General features: G+C 46.7%; 1 pseudogene; it reads right to left on the bottom strand.

The window, feature by feature from the left end:
- Positions 1 to 7139: 7139 nt before the first annotated feature.
- On the bottom strand, positions 7140 to 16951 carry LOC144154784 (uncharacterized; annotated as a pseudogene).
- Positions 16952 to 17561: the final 610 nt, after the last annotated feature.

Genomic DNA, 17561 nt, shown 5'->3' with positions numbered 1-17561 from the left:
CCTTCGCGCCCAGCATGACACGCCCGCAGAGCGACGATTAAACATATCAAATAGGGTGGCGGGGGCAGTGCGAACGCACTCTTAGACCAGCGCTCTTTGGTTCTCGGGGGCGCCCATACGCGGCGCAGCGATGCAGTTGAGCCACCGCTCCCGTGCTCCGTTTACTTCTGTGCGGACCTGTACATAGTCGATGCGAGGTTGCGTCATGCATGGCTAGAGAAATATAATTGCGAGTTTGGCGAACGAACGCGTCCACAACACACACAGCTTCGGTCGCCGGCCAACTTGGCTTTGAAGCCTCGTTCGAGCAGTCGGCGATGTCAGAGGGACACAGCGCTTCGCGATGGTAACGTGCAAACCACGCGACGTATTTAAAAGCGTAGAAGTAACGAACTTCGCTCATCCAAAACAGACTACTGTCCACACAAGAGCGCAACCGTTGAAAGTCGTCGCACAACTTGCGCAAAGCGGCTCGCATGCGCACGCTATTTCTCTGAAGCGTCCGCTCATATTCCGTCCGCTAAACGCAAAACCGACTTAGCGCACGGCGCATGCGCAGTGCGAACGACGCAAAGAAATAGCGTTCGCTAACTGTTTTCGCACGGCTGCGCACGCTATTCTCAAACTCTCTATTAATTGTGACCACCTATAGATGTTTACGTGAAGTGATATCTCGAACACACAGACGTGTTTGCTTTGCGCCTTCACGAGAAAAGCGGCCGCCGCAGCAGTGAATTGAACCCGCGTCCCGGGGAAAATAGCCATAACCACATATCACGTGTATTTGACGTAAGCACTGATTAGCGTAGAGACCACGTAGAGAACGTTTACAGCGAGCATTTGAGCGGACCTATAACAGGTGACGCTAGCGCCGCACTCGCTATGACTGCCCGGGGCGGTTTCGGTTTCCGCCGTAGCCTGCCATGGTGCTCAGCGATGTGCCCAGTCCGAAACTGTGGAAGTCACGGCCGAGAACTCGCGCCGTACTCGTTTGTAACAGCTGCGATTGGGACCTAAGGTGTGGCTCGAATCGCCATGCGAGTCTCACTGGCCGACACCATACAAATACTGTCCGCGTATGCGGCCGTTCGCAATGCACCGCTTTCCGCACACCGAGCCCGACACGTCGCCCGAGGTGTCACTGGATCGGCATTCTCCAACGAAAGAATTTTGTTCCGAGGACATCGGCAAAGGGTGACTTTTCAGGCCCTAACAGAACGCTGTTGACAAGCGTGGTGCAGTGCACACCAATTTGCCTCGGCACGCTTGCTCTTAAAACTTCCTCCTGTTCTGTTTAGGCGTTGCGTGTGTATCACCTCGACGATACGAGCCAGTCTAGCTGTTTAAGGTAGCCGATCGGAGGGGTGATACTTTATTTCCTAGCTTTCGCCTATGAGCTTTGCCACGGCGTAGGATATCTAGTCTTGCGTTACTTAGAGTGCACCAAACGCCTTTCATGGCACCGCCGGCGTACCCGGAGCCCCGCCGTTGGGCGATGCCGGTGACCCATCCTTCCTACTATAGTGACGAGCGCAGAAACCTGGCTTCAGTAATGCTACTCCCGAAACAGCCATATCGTGAGCTATGGACGTAAAAATCGGCGTTTCACGCAGTTTGGTTGGTTGTGACGTGAAATGACGTCATTGTTCAAAGATATTACGACAGTTGCGACAACAGTATGGACATGGCTTAAGCATTGCATGTGATTCGTCGCACTGCAGGCCTGTATTATGCATGTTGGTGCAACCATGGAGCTAAGCCGTAAGCGGCAGTTGCCTTGCGCCGGAGGCTGCAGCTTCGGTATTATTTCTATTCGTGGGCGAACGAATACTTACATGCTTATGAGATTATAGTATTAAAACGAGTCGCTTAAAGCCGTGTGATTTATGACAGGGGCCAGGCACATTTTGAGGTAGAGATCCGAGTGGCATGACGCCGACGCGGCAAGGGCTGGGCGGCAACTAGAGGCGGGGGGAGGGGGGAGACACGGGGCTTTTTTTTAGATCGGTTAATTTAAACGGAAGGACGTAAAGAGGTTATCTTGTTAAATGTGAAGTTGCGTAGCAATGACAACTGGAAGCGATCTTGCTTTGGCCCTGTCTAACCACATTTGAGGTTAGAGTTGCATTGCCAACCTTGAGAAGTGGCAATGGAAGCGAGGATCTTATGCCATGCCGCATAATACTTACCCGCATGCGGCTCGCGAGCAGTAGGTTACCACCCCTGATTTACATGGTTGCCGTGTACGTAGAAATAAAAATAGTAAATGCGACAGCAGGAGTATGGCGACTGGCGCCAGTCAGTACAGCGCTCTAAGAAGCATAATTTATGGGCCATTTTTCGGTACTAAACAGCATCTGAACGTTGCCACGCAATATCGACGCGTCCGATAAGTCCTATTCACAATGACATTCCAAAATAATTGCCCACTTTGCCCATAAAGCCGCTCCAGCACTAATGGATGCGCCCAGGCCCATTGAAGGCCACAGCGAGGAACTCGTATGACAAGGCCAGCAATTTCGAGTGAAGCATGGCCGCCGAGATTCCCCCCGCGCGCATTTTGCTCCAGCCGTCCCAATCGGCCGGAGAGAGGGTGAGTAGAAAAGGGGACGTGGCAGCGTTTTTCGCCGCGTCACGGCGCTCGCCACCTATGCATCAAATACTACGCAACAGGTTGGCGCAAGCGAGGAAACACGCGTATTCGCAGTTTGCACTCAAATCGCGTCGAGCAGCCAGCTTCAAAGTGAAACGAACAATACAATAACCAATAGTTTGATGATTGTTAACTCAAGAATATTATGATCGCGAGTTAAAAGGTTCGGCAGTCATCCCCGAAGCGCACACCGCTCGGACGCTCTCTGCCGCGGTTCCTTGTTTTTTAATGCAGAGCATTTCTTAGCCTCGCCTGTTCCTGCGTCGGACGGTGTCAACAGTTCCGCGTCCGCAGCAGGTGCGCCTCTCCTCCTTCCCTCCTCTCTCTCAGCAGCAGCTGGCGCGCGCATGCGTTGTTGTCAGCCCGTTCGCTCCGTCGCGGTCTCGGCGTAACAGGTGCGTGATTGCAGCGCGGTGGGGCGTGGAAGGACGCGCGCTGCTTGCGCATGCGCGCTTGGCCCCCCCCCCGTATTGCTCTCCCTCTACTGCGCGCGCTGCAAATATAGCGGCTAGCGGTCGCTCGTGTTTCAGTCACTGCGTTGCTCCTTCCTTCCTTGGTTGACGCTCGTGCCCACGTCTACTCGTGTCTGCTACTCCAGCACCACGGAAAAAGCGATGGAAGCAACACTGCCTTCAATCAGTACTGAGGCCCCAATGCTCTGCATTTACTCGTGTTCCCCTCGCGGGAAGGCGCGGGAATTTTTTGTTGTTGTTAGTGTTCTTGGGAACTTCACTAACTTGTTCAACACACTATTTAGATGCGTGGCGACTTCCGTAAGCACCTGTCACATGGCCGCTGTCCTATAAATTGCATGCCGCGGTGGCGGCTTTTCTGATGGAGGCGAAATGCGAAAATGCGCATGCGTACGAGGTTTCGGGATTTCCAGATTTTTTCCCCCGATTGCAAAAATGATTTTTCAGTCCTCCACAACGGCGCGCCTCATCGCATCTGTAGCTGTCGGCGAATTAAACCTCACAATCAACCATGGCAATTTTCTTGGCATGTTTTTAGCGCGAGCGTAAATGCGAGTCTGGTCCCAGGTGGCACCCGTTCACAATTACTCTCATTGGAAGATCGCAAGCACAAAAATCTGATACAAATTTAAATGCAATCGCGGTGTATTCACCACCGCCGTTCTTAGCCATGGCATGACCATTTAGGAAGTTAGATTTTAGAAGTAATTCGCAAGCATGTTCTCGAAAGTGCAGAGCAGCTAGTACCTGTCATGTACAATGCACGGCACAGAATCACATGAAGAAACGCAATTATCATGCAAGTCGAAAATTGCTTAATTCTTTGCATATGCTACACACCAGTAGTCGGCAAACTGCGGCTCGCCGGGAAGTATTATGCGGCCGCCGGTACGAAGTGAGAACCCCCTCTTCGCTTGTCACTCCCTATCTGAAGGCTGAGATGGCAATTTTAACCTAAGAATGGGTTAGACAGGAACGACGATTTTGTACAGATGTAATTGCGCCACCTTCACAGTTAGCCAGGTAACGTATCCGCTTCCTTTCTTTTCACTGACCCAAAAAAGCCTCTCCATTCCCGGCCCCCCGATTTGCAGTCCAGCCCTTGCCGTGTCGGCTCCATGGAGCTCTCGGCCCTCCACCTGAAAAGGTTACCGACCCCTGCTGTAGACAGAAAGAAATGTTTTATTTTTGCTCACATACCTGTGCGCGCAGAAGGCCTAGCTGGACAAGTGGGTTGGTACGCATTACGCTCGCACCGGAATAATTCGGTGGTTATGACTGTAACATGCGTATCCTGAAATTAGCTATATTTCATTCAACTTTCAATGCTATGCATGTTATTGTAGGAACAATTCTATCGCTAAACATGTGCTGGTTGCAATGAAACTCGCCACGCTTGGAACTAAATTAAAAAGCAAACAACGTGGAGAATTTACGAAGAACATATTTACTTATTCACAGGGTGGGAAGAGAAGGAAAAATAACATTCCCAAAGCTAACTTAGAGAACCACAATCAAGAAGTTCGCACATACACATTTAGCTATTTATTCAATTTTACATATTTGGAAAGTTTACACCAGGTTTACAACAACCCCAAAGAATGATTGAGGAACTACACGCAGAGAGTTTCGTCTATTTTACCTATTTACAATAATAGAACAAGGCAGACTAAACACGCAGCACCTTCCAGTGCAGTGGCTTGGAGAGCAGTATCTTACGATAAGGTGCCTATAAATTACGGTTGTTCCACTGTTGACAAGGTACGACCGAACAAAAATTTCAATGATGATCTTTGCTGTGTCAGTTGAGTGATCCTTCCATGCTTCACACGTCAGAAGGGGGGCACCTCTCCAAGAATGGTAACGTCAGTCCTGTCAGTCTCTTTAGCACAATTTGCTTTGAAACGTGGGGCACAGCAATGGCCACAGCTTTTTTTCAGAATGGAATGCAATGCAGCGAATTCTGGCCTTAGAAAAGTCGGAGCTCCCCTGTTCTGCAGGATAATAAGAGCTACTATATTAGGTGATGACGTGGTGGTCTCATGCTGGGCAGGGCAGGCACTGCATTTCCTCCGCTCTTCTACGGCCTTCACCACACATCGAGTGATGTACGCTGCACTTGCATTTGTGATATTTGCTACGGGTCACCGTGCTAAAAAAGAAAAAAAAAACAGCAGTTGCATGAGCTGCACCAATACATAAGAAGGCATTCAACTTTACGTACAAAGAACCCTTTAGTGTACTTACGTGACTGCAGAGCATTACTTGATACTGAATCTTCTCAATATACAAAATAGCAGCAGGTTGACAGAGTGATAATGAATTCGCTTGTACGGGAGTAGTGAATTCTAACAGCTATCTTTTTTTGGTATTGCAAAGAAGGTAACATCCCGACCTTTATTAGGCCTTCATAGTTTTGTACAATCAAAACAAGTGATATAATCCTGTAGTACCTGAATAAACAAGCAATTCAACCTACCAGATATGAGTTCCCGGTCCTTCACTACGTCCTCCATTCGAACCTTGAAATCCAGTGTGGAAATCAAGCTGGTACAATGTTTTTGACGATAAGCGTCTGATGCGTATGCGAACGTTGAACGTTATAAAGAAAAAAAGGGCCCATCTCCCCGCGAGGGGGACCCGAGTAAATGCGTCGCATAGGGGGTGGGTGTATTGCATTAACGTTTAGTGTTTGGGGAGTTGGTGGTAGTGAATGCGTTGTATCAGCAGCTTCTTGGCGTAGTTGGGATGAGTCAAGGATATAAGGCGCGTTCGTAGCCTTTCATTCTGTGTCGGTTTTGTGGCGCAGTGGGAAGAGCACCATGTACCTCGCGTTCCGCCGACAGGTAGTGAATGCGTTGTATCAGCAGCTTCTTGACGTAGTTTGAATGAGTCAAGGATATAAGGCGCGTTCGCAGCCTTCCATTCTGTGTCGGCTTTGTGGCGCAGTGGGTAGAGCACCATGTACCTTGCGTTCCGCCCGCAGGGTCGTGGGATCGAAACCAGGCGCCGGTAAGTATTATTTTTTTATATAGTGTAGGAGGAGGGGTGCGGACATGTTGTTGAGAGCGAGGAGGGTAGCGTGATGCGGGAGAGGAGGAGTGGGGGAGAGGGCGCACCTGGAACGGCTGTTGCGGACGCCGAGGCACGCCAACGCCGGGTGACATCGGGAGTTAAAGAAATGCTCTGCATTTAAAAGTGCAAACCATGATAGTAAAAAAAATGTCGAGAAAGTCAGCTCATACCAGTGGATTACGAATAATGCGTCCCTGTTAGCAGAAGGAAAGATGCGCATGTCTTTCTTTGAAAATAGGCTTAGTGAATGGCTGCGCAGACTCTTTTATTTCAAATATTCTAAAATGTTTGGAGGGAGAAGGGAGGCGGTATCCCCTGTATACATCAAAGGCTCAGTCCAATAAATGTATACAAATGGGAAAGTTGAATGCCATATACAAACCCCAGTCATGCACTTGGTGCTGTTGTTGCAGAGTGCGGAATGCTGCGGACGCTGAATCTAAACTGAAACAGAAATGTTTCACCAATGAGCTTACAATGACCTTTACAATAACACAGCAATGGAATACAGAAACGACAAGTGGGGAAAATCGCGTATAGGTACCAGTGTCTCAAGACAAGTTTTTTAAACCACTGAGAAGTGCTGGACATACCTCGAAGGTAGAGCCGGTACTGTGCACTGAGCGGACACACCTGGCACGAAGACTCCCGTTAAGCGGAGGTAGATGCATGGGATATTGTGCAATAACAGAATAGTTTTAATATGCTGTGAAATGAATCTGAAGTTTTATGTTTATTTCTAGTAGGGATTAAATCAGTGATATACTTAATATCCCAAGAGACACACATGTATGAAAAAAAAAACATTTAAAAGTGGTAATCCAGACAACCTTTCAGAGGATTAATCAAAATTTAAAAATATTTAAATAGCAGCGCGCCACTTACTTTTTAGGAGCAGCATGCATCACAGCAAAATACACTGAAATTAAAAAAAAAATTCAATACCCTGAAACACTCTCAATTGGAGCCACATTGCAGTTCTCAGAAGCACAAAGAATTCCAGTGCGGAGTATATTCTCCAGGTTAAATGTGGCTGCCCTCGCGTCTAAACAGTCGTTTCCTTCTGTCATCTGTCGCTTGGCGCTGAACGGCAGCTCAACTGAGTCACTGAACAGGTCTCTGATCAGGACGTAGAAGTAGCCACAATCAAGAAGGTACCTCACAGAGCACAGTTGACTGGCTGGTGAGTGTCAAAGCTCTGTATGCTTCAGGGCTGAGGTACTTCTTTTCATGCCTTTTGCAAGCATCATGCAGAGTCTCAAGATACTTGAGAAACTCATGTTCAAGCCAAATCAGACGTTCATCCATGGCACAAAAGAACTGCATTTTGTTGCATCTCTTTGGTGGACGTGACCAGTTCTGTTGGACACATTGTGGTTTGCAAACCATTACTGCATAAATTTCATGAAATATATGGTGGCACCGCAGTCACTGAAATCTTCTGCATGGGAATTGTATGTTGTAAAATGGCAGTTGAGCGATTATCCCATTGGAAAAGATTTCCACGGCTCTGCCAACGTGAATTTTTTAAAGTTTGACGGCTCCACATGTTTCTGTTTCAAGAAACAAACAGGCTTGATGGCTTCATTTTTTTTCCAGCTCATACAGATCTTTTACGAACTGTCCTGTAATTGGAGACCTTCCTTATGTCATGTCGCACTCCAAAAAAAAGTATTCTGACATTTTTATGATGTGGCACTGGTCAAAGGCCTGAAATACCTTTCTTCATGGAGAGCATGGGTATGGTATGACCCTCTTCAAAGAGCCGTTTCCCAGGTGGCGCATTATTGTCACGTTGATTTTCTGGTTGTCAGTTACGATTCGCTACGATTCGCACGATTTTTAAGCCGCACGTCTCAACTTCAGTAAGGACCTGCACTGTCAGCCGGTGAATTAGTTTTCCACTCAATCGGTTGTGAAAAAGAATCCACATGGTATTGAATGCGACGTGAACAAGGCTGTTAGCATGAAGCACAGTACTTTGTTCGCAAGAACAACATTGGTGGCATCATCTCCTTTGCTGGTCTCTTCTTTTGCTGTTTCTTGGCAAAAAAAAACAGTCCATCTTTCTGCCGTAAATGTACTTTGAGGTTATTGCCATTTCGTAACTCACAAGACAGCAGAGTCGTGCTTCGTCTTTTAAGTGTTTTGCTTCCTCCTTAAGGCGTTCGTTCATCAAAGGAGTGACCCCACGCTCACAGTTGGATTTTCCAACCTAGCGCAGGAGAGTATTTTTTGATGGAAGCATAAGCAAGCCTCTGATTCTAATATAGCGATATGCTTTGGACGACATAATACACCACCACACACTCTCACAAAATCTGCAGACCACACTAGCTTTTGTCTCAAAGCGTTGACGAGCTGCTCAACCAAACAATCTTCAAGAGAAAACTTGGCTGTTCCAAACTTCTTGAAACATTTTTTCAAGGAAGAATAAAGTGTGTGGTTTTAAAAAGACCCCAATCATTTCTTCAGATTTTAATTTTCTCTTCGCACCCTTCGCATGCTGTCGTTGTTACGAAAGAGCTGAACTCTCAAGCGATTTATTTCCCTTGTATACACGGGTTACCTGGGAAAAGATAGCGCTCGTTTGTGCTGCTGAGTCAACGACCAGTGGCTGTCCTTCCAGTCCTGAATGCGGGGTTGGACGATCTTGCCCGATGGGAAAACAACGATCAACCAACATTTCCACAGGGCCCTGTTGCGCTGGCATGGAAGCTCTCAAGCGGGGGCTTGCTTTTTCTTTTACAGCGCCCTCGTTCAGTGCCTTCGTTCCCTTAGGAGATGCATTTGCTTGCATTCTTTGCATCTTTCGTCGTTGTTTGGGGGGCTGTAGTTGCAGGTACGAAGGGTAGGCTTGGAACATGCTGGCAGCATACCCAGGTTTCAGGCGTTGTCTCGCTGATGAACCTGCTTGATAATCCGACTCCAAAAAGAGTCGGCTAAAAACAACGCTACTGCACAACCTGCCATTTGGCATGAAGTCTTACCTCGATATGGCCTTGAGCCATGCTTGCCGCTGGTCTTCATGAACAGGGAAGCACATGAAAACTGAGTCCCTGTTTTTTTCGTATGTTGGATGTGCATTGAACCGCACACAATGTGTCATTGCTGTAAAAGGAGAAGAAGGAGTACACCATACAAAAAATTGCCCCCACCTCCCCGAAGGGAATCGTGAGGAAGTGCGAATGCATTTCTTGCGCCGAGAGTACACGGCGTAGTAATTCTGCCATCGCCTTGAGAGGCGCAGTACCGGCGAGGGGGAGCTGTCAGGCGAGGGGAGAGGCGGGCGCCGAGGGTGAGTGCAAACCTAACGGGGGGAGAGGCGCAACAGCTGCAGAGCATGTGACGTCACGGCGCGAGGAGAGGGGGAGCAGACGCAAAGGCGCCAGCGCGCGGTCACGTGGGAGTGTGATGTCACGGCGCGAGGAGCGGTGCGGGAGCCGGCGCGGGCGCGCGCAGCCACGGCGCGGGAGGCGGAGCGCGCGCGGGTCACGTGGGGTGTGACGTCGCTGCGCCGTTGCTACAGACGCTCCTCTCCGCTCCTCGCGCCGTTGCTAGGGGAAGGGAGGAGGAGCGCGGATGACGGCGGATTCAGGGTCGCTTATAAAGTGCATCGCACTTAAAAATAATGGCAATAAAGACCTTAAACGCGGTAGAACCGCCAACCATCTCTATCACGTATTGCAGTGCAGCAGTGACCAAAGCATGAACAGTTAGTTTTTGTCAGCTTAACTCACTTGCTTCGACGCTGCTCGTGTGGAAAAACTTGTTATTTTTATTGCGACAAATTTCCAAATGCCAACCGGCGTTCCCTAGGGAAGTGTGGCCCCTCCAAATCTCTTGCAACCCCGTGAAATTGGGATCTTTTCTAACAAGAAATGATAATTTCCAGCTTTATTTCTGACTACATGCAGAGACTGTAGCTGAATTTTACAGCTTATAACCAGAAAAATTCTTAAGACCAGCTCGAAAAAATTATTTCCAGCTTGAAGCGTTTTTTTCTTATAGCTAGACTGAGAGATGCTGGCTGGAAGTAATAGCTGCCAGACAGAACAAATTCTTGATCCAACAAAAATCAGCTAGAGACTGAATTTCCAGCGAGAAGCAATGTCCAGCTATAAAAAAAACGTCCTAGAAACTGAATTTATAGCTAGAAACAATGTCCAGCTAGAAAACAACTTGTATACCCAGCTGCTTGAGCAGTTGCTTTGCTTGCTACCAAACTATACCTCTAGGAGTGCAAACTGGAATTGGTTTTGAACACTAAGTTAGTTTGGCGACCTAATGTTGCAACTGTCATGGTAGCTGAAGGAATTAATTTATTTGTTCCCTTTGGTATATATCTAGAGAGGGAGATTCCCCTGCCACATGCCGGAAGTATCTCAATGTGAAGGGCTGACAACGAAAAATTTGAGAGAAAACTATAAACAAAATCTCATGCAGCTGTTCTGTAAACGTATGTTATTTTACTAGTCTCAGCACAAACTGCAAGTAAGAAATACTTTTTTTTGTGTGTAGTAAATTTGGGAAGAAGTTTGTAAGATGTCGGCATAAATGCAGGCAACTGTGCTTGCAGATTTTCACATCAAGAAAAAAACATTCAGGGAATCCCAACTGCTAGTGAAAACATAGTGCTGCTTGTTTGCTTTCACTAACTCTTCAAAAATAATAGTAAAAGAAGCCGAGCACAATAGCGCTGCGCTCATTATCCAAAGTAAAAGTTAAACTTGAAAGTACTGGGGCCATTTAATGCAGGGCACATAATTATATAAAGGGGCGGTACAAATGCTTAAATTCTACACAACTGTATTCACCAGTACAGCGGATATCGCAACACCAGGACCACCTATAAATGTACACACTAGACAAGTGCTACTGTTATTCGGCTACATCACGTTTTAAAGCATTTATTTCATTAAGCTTTATGTTATCAGGCAATATTTTTTTCGTTACTAGTCAGATAAGGGAAATCTGCAGTCATGTCTACACACGGACCATAACCCTATGCAATTCAAGCATTTGTTCATGAAAAGTCCGATGCACACATGAAGGATCGCAAGTGCACTATCCCAATATCAAATTGCCTTGAAAGACGCACTAAAGTCTGCTGCTCCATGCAAATTAGGTGGTAGGCAAGTAAAAAAGCAGTTGCTGCTACAAGGTTTCGAGTACAAAAAGCACCTGTTTCAAGCCTGCTTCAAGATCACACCAATGTATTCAAATAGTTTTTACAGCTCACTTGTGGGTTTCTGAAGTAGGAACAGGTCACCCACATTTTTTATTTTATTTCTATTGGCTCAAACAAATGTTCCCGCAAAACCAACACAGCAAACTTTTTAAATACTTTCCCGGTTTAACACAATTACCTTGAGTCAAGTTTATGCTACAAAATGCACAGAAAAAATGTAGGAACAACAAACAAGAAAAAAGCTTGCATGTTTTTAGACAAACACCAGCGACAGTGCAACAATTTGGTTTTTGGCCAGCTCCCAATATTGCCCGAAAGGTTACACAAAAAAATAGAACACACAGTTGTTGACAGCCATGCAGTGAGGCATTACGGGGCAACTATGAGAAGCTAACATTAGCGCAATACCAGATGTGGCTGCACTTGTGCAATGCTGCAATTCTTAGCTATGGCTTAACACAATTTTTGTAGGACACCAATTGTATTTTCAAATGTACTGTAATTTTACATTAGTTTCACCCCGTTTGGATTCTCTGCCATCGCGGTTGCGACTCAAATGTGCTATTACTCTATGAGAAATTCAGCAAAAATGACCGGTCTCGTAGTGACTGCTGACTGAAGTTACGTGTGGCTGCAAAAGATTGGTTACCTGAATCTTTCAACTGGTCATCACATCTTAACAGGAAGAATTAGCATCACTAGCGAGAATGCTGATAAATGAATGACCCCGACCTTGCACCAATTACCAATAGGTCATCACCATTATTTATTTATTCTGAAGGGCCCCTGACAGTGTAATACATAATGGGGGAGGGGGTTCGAACAAAGCATATACAGGCGCATTTTCGACCAAGAACACAAAGCAAAATATAATTCAGAAAGTGCAGTTACTGTGCAACAATAATAATATAACTCGTTACACAACTAATAGCTGAATAACTTCAGAGTAATTTTGCAGCATGAAAAAACACATATGCCTTCAAGAAACTGTTGTCATGACAGTGTTGAAGGGTCCAAAATAAAGATGCCACATGCCGTTTTCAATGCGCCTTCAAGAACCTAAACTTTTATTATAACACTTAGAGACATCCTATGTCCCTGAGGGCCTATAATAAAAGGCAGGTCACTAGAATACACTTTGCCTGAAATGAAAAATATGCACAAGGGCGAATGTACCTATCTATAGTGTAGAATTTCTTCTCTCTCCTTTTCCATGAAAGTTTTATGCGCTCGCATAGCATGACAGCTTCTGTGGAATAGATGCTTGAAAAAATAAAACAAAATCCGTCTGCCAGATGGCTCTCTGCAGCACAAAAGCTTCTCTACTTTCGCGTGCGCGCCATCTTTCAGAATTACAGCTGTACAGTCAACTCGCAAGTGCCTGCTACATTTTAGGAGCATATGATAATGCGGCCAACCTTCAGCCTTTTATACTCTAAATGCTCATCTCCTTTCGGGGTACAGAAAAGTCTGAGCTCTCTACAACACACACAGGCTTTCCAAAAGGAATCATTTCCTGTCGATCATGGTTAACGGTTTCTTAGATTGCGATGAGTGATAGTGCATGCTCATTTGCAACAGCTCGTAAAGAGGCAAAGCTGCTGTGCAGCATGAGACGTGTGGCTATCTGAAGTGCGCCGCCCTTTGATGATGTTACTAGCCTTAGTAAGCTACCCATGTTTGATACAAATGAAAAACATGAGTGGGCCCAAAGTGGCCCAAAAAGGTGAGCTGGCTTGGCTAGGTGCAAAAGCCAATGTAAATTGTAGGTCATCTGGGTTTATTCATAGATAAGCTGCAGACGTACAACAAATTGTGTAAGGAACTCGCTTCTCTGCTCTGCATCGTTGTCAGTGGTGGAATCCTTCAGAAGAAGGTGCACTCCAGCAACGAGAAGACCCAAATGCTCCACGTGCTCATCATCCAGTACACCACTAATTAACAGTACACTGTAATGTAGCAGCCAATGCTGCCATTCAGTTACGCAAGAGGTAACTGGAATGCAAGAGGTAACTCATGGAAGAGGTAACTGGAATGGCCAATGCTGCCATTCCAGTTACCTTCTGCATGAAGGGATCTAAACTGCGTGTTCACACATTGTGGCATCCTCATGGAACACAGCCTCTCATTTAAAACCGCCAGTAAAGAGGTTCGTGTACCTTCGTAGGATTCTCCAGCCTCTATCAACCACAGATCGGTAATCTGGCGTGTCACTCCAAGAAGAACACACAGCATATAATATGGACACCATGTCCAGATAGCGCTGAATTAATGATAGCGCAGAAAAATGAATGGTGAGACTGCCTTCACACCACGCACAGAAGTCGGGGAGTCATCTTGGCATACAGATCTCATGTCGGATATGGCCTCTTCATCCGTCCTGTCCACAAATGGCATCTTGACACAGTATTTTACAACACCTGAGAAGGGGAATGTGAGAAAAAAGGAAGAAGTATTATTTGTACTGCAAATATTTGCACCATAAGCAAACTATGACCTGGAGATAACAAAGCCTTACACAAATTTAGAATAACAGTGCAACAAGCATGCATTTCCTGTTTCAAAAACATAAACTGCTAATGGTTTTCAACAACAGGAGAAATAGTGGGCGAATGTTTCTGGCTACTTGACATGATGCCCAATACACGAATTCACTATATGATAGTGGGAATTCTTTAAAATTACTACAAGTGAACAACGCCACTAAAATAAGGGCGAGTACATAAGCCCCTCAATTAGCAGTTGTACAGCTTGATGCCACACTCAGTGTGTTAGTGCTTAACGCAACTAAAATATGGGTGGGTTTAAAAGCCCCCGAATAAACAAGCAGTACAGCTAAATGCCACAATCAGTTTGTTACTGCTTCAAAGAATTTTTGGGGGAGTTTATGTACCATAAGTTGTGTTGTACAGGAGGGCTATGGATAACGTTTGACCAAATGGAAATTTTGAATCCGTGCTGAAATGTCAACATGCAGGTTTTGCAGCTTTTTCGCCATCATCAAAAAAGCAGTGGCCATCACCAAAATCGCACCTGTGACCTTGGGCTCACCAGCATATTGCCTTAGCCACAGAGTGATTACTGCTTGAAGACCTACTTACAATATACTTTGTCCCTGGATGGTAGCACCAGCTACACCCATAGTAGCCGTTGTACCGCATAATCTGCTGCATTGTACCTTTTGCTGGTGCATCTGCACAACAGTAGAAACAAAGTACCTGCAAAATAAATGTTTCTGGTAATGTGTGTACATATCCCAGTAAAATTAGACTCTAGTTGACAAATTGTTAAATTACTAGAATGCAAAATAAAAAAACTGTTACCTTAGAGTGGACTGCGCCATCTCCAGATTCCCGAGTGATGCCCCTTTCATTGAGTTCTTCCAGCTGGGTTACAAAATGTTGCAGCAGCAGCATCTTGTTGGCGTGCTCGTTACCATAGCACTGTAAAGGTGTCATCACATTCATGGAACGAAGGATAGGTGGAAGCTCATTCAATGTCAACTGAACAGGCCAAGTACTATACTTAGCAGATTTGAAAAGTGGGCTACCATCGGAATTCACAGTAAACGTGAGAATGTCTCTTGCCATGTTTGTCTGCTTGCGCATGTTGCTGTAGGGCTTGCCATCGGCGATGTCATTCATGACTGAAGGGTCAGCATTGGCCGCAGCTCTTCTTAAATTTGACAGGACTGCAGAAGTTGCTGCTTTCCTCGACAGGACAGAAATGATCAGTTTTTGGAGAGGCAAGCTCACAAAGAAGCTGGCCCACCGCTCAAGGCAGCACCCTTTGTAGGATTTGTGGCACACCTCACACTCTACTGCTAGCTGTTTATGTTCCTGTAGGCTTCCAGTTGTCACTGCTACACGCGTCTTGCAGTCCATGCAGTAGACATGGAACTTTGTGTCCACCAGGTCCACGCCGCACAGTTTCTTGAACAGAAACTTACTATCTGGGAACACCTTTTTTCCTTAAAAGGTTGTTAAAAAGCTTCTGCACGGCTTCAATAGCACTCCAGGAGAGCACGTACTTTAGTGAGAAACCTAGAAGCATCATATCTGCATCACCGCACGTAAGCTCTCCCAAATCTGCGAAAGGCAGGCCAAATTCGGCAGTATCGAAAAAACTGCTCAGTTGAGGGCTTGGTGCCGCGGGCTCCGGGCGCGATGCACTGGGGCCAAAAGAACCCTTGTCAAAAGCCCCTTCGATCTCGTCCACATCGAAACCGTCAACGTCGAACGCGTCAACGTCAAACCTATCGTCTTCGGACTCGTCGTCTTCGCACTCTTCGACTTCGCCATCAAGCTCCTTATCTTCGTCGCTGAAGAAGCTGCAAAGCAATAATTCATGTTGTTCATCGTTATCAGCACTCCTTCTGAGGTGCTCTGCATTTGATGAAGTCGACGAACTGGCTTGTGTAGGTACAACAGGTTGCCTAGAAGGTGACGAAGCGTCCCCATGTTTCAGCGTCCATTTTGTTGCTTTCGAGACAGATGCTCTTGACGCAGGATCCAAATACGTTTTCCGCCTCTTCGCTAGAGCCCTCGCATGCCGGAGCAATGTTTGCTGTGTAAGTCAAACAGGAAAGAAAGTTTGGGCTAGGTAATGTTGGACAGCGCCGCGTTGCGGACACTCCGCGAAAGTCGCGATAAGGCTGCATAAGGCAATCAGTAGGCTAATGCGCGCGTTCTTGCGGCAGTCATGGAAACATTACATTTAACCGGTAGTAAGAAAAAGCAAATGATAAGGTACATTGTTGTGCGAGCTGAAAGGCTGAAAGCTTCTCTTTCTTCTATGGCTGAAAGCATGCGGAGCCAGGAGGTGCCACATGAAGGATTCCGCGTATAAACTCAGCCGTGCTACTTCTTTTAGATGCAACGCATGTCATGCTCGCCCCTCTCTCTTTCCTGCGTCTGTCTGGCGTTGTCAGCACAGCTGCGCCTCTCCTCATTTCTTCTCTCCGATAGCGAACACTCTCTCCCAAACAGCTGCGGGTTGGCGCAGCGCGCTCTCACTCCGCTGCTGGGCGCCGGTGGGCGGCGCTGCGCGCGCTGCGAATGTGCAGTACCCTCTCTCTCCGCGCTCTCCTCTCCTTCGGGTGCTGTGGATATAAAGCGGCATGCCGCGCTCCGGCGGTCTCAGTCGACGGTCGTCCGCCCAGCTCCCCTTCGCGTGAGAATCCAGCTATAAGCGTAATCAATACGATGGAAAACGCCAATGGAACCCCCCATGAGATGCGTTGCATCACACCATGGTTCCCGCGATCGGAGGTGGGCGTAATTTTTAAAGCAGTTGCGATGCTGGGCCATAATAAAGCAGCACAAGAGTCAGCCCACTGCCACGCTCCGGCCGTGAAAGACTGTACAGGATATTATATCATTATCTTTGTAATAGAAGCAAACCTAACAAGCACTGTAAACGTCCTAGGCTGAGTATCCACTGCTTGGCTACGGATGTGGTGGCAGAAATGAAGGCGGTGAGCGTGACTGGAGCAGAGCCGTGCCACACGGGAGCCATGCCCACTTTGGCAAGAAGGTGCTGTGATGTCTGGTTGGGCATTGTACTCCTCTTTGTGAAACACTGTAATTATGCCTGGGGAATTTGTGGCCAATTGTGGTATTATATTGATCATTTGCACATTTCTACTAGCTGTAAATGTTGCACCATTTGTATTTCCAGATGGAATGGCAGCGGACCTTGATTGCGGAGTCTGAATCCGGTGCAGTTAACAGCACGGTGTCAGCTAGTGCACTCAGACAAGCGGAACAAGACGCCCACTTTTGTTGCCAACAATTCCGCCGTGAACAACATTTCAGCGCAACCCTGCAGGGGCATATAGAGTTCCTGCAAAAGAAGCTAGAGCAGAAGCTCACCTAATGTAGACGGTTTAATACATTTCTGCCGGTATGCCAACTAATAAATGTCTTTTTTTTCAGTCCACATGACGTTGCAGGACATGAGCCAGACTGGTAAGCATACAAGCCTACTTAGCCTAGCATATGCAAATAGTGCATGCCCGTTATTAAAGAGGTACAGCACAGAACTAGTCGCGTACTGCGCACAGTAGTTAACCAGCCTGGCTCTGGGTGTTGCTTTCGCAAATTGTGTTCTGGTTACTTTTCATTCGATATAAGATAGTTAAATCTTGTAGGTTTTATAAAGTTGAACT

This window comes from Haemaphysalis longicornis, unplaced genomic scaffold (genome assembly GCF_048455015.1).
Source record: "Haemaphysalis longicornis isolate Haplotype H1 unplaced genomic scaffold, Haemaphysalis longicornis Haplotype H1 scaffold_91, whole genome shotgun sequence".
Taxonomy (NCBI): Eukaryota; Metazoa; Arthropoda; class Arachnida; order Ixodida; family Ixodidae; genus Haemaphysalis; species Haemaphysalis longicornis.
Note: the sequence above shows the minus strand (reverse complement) of the source record. Positions and strands in the feature narration are given on the sequence as shown.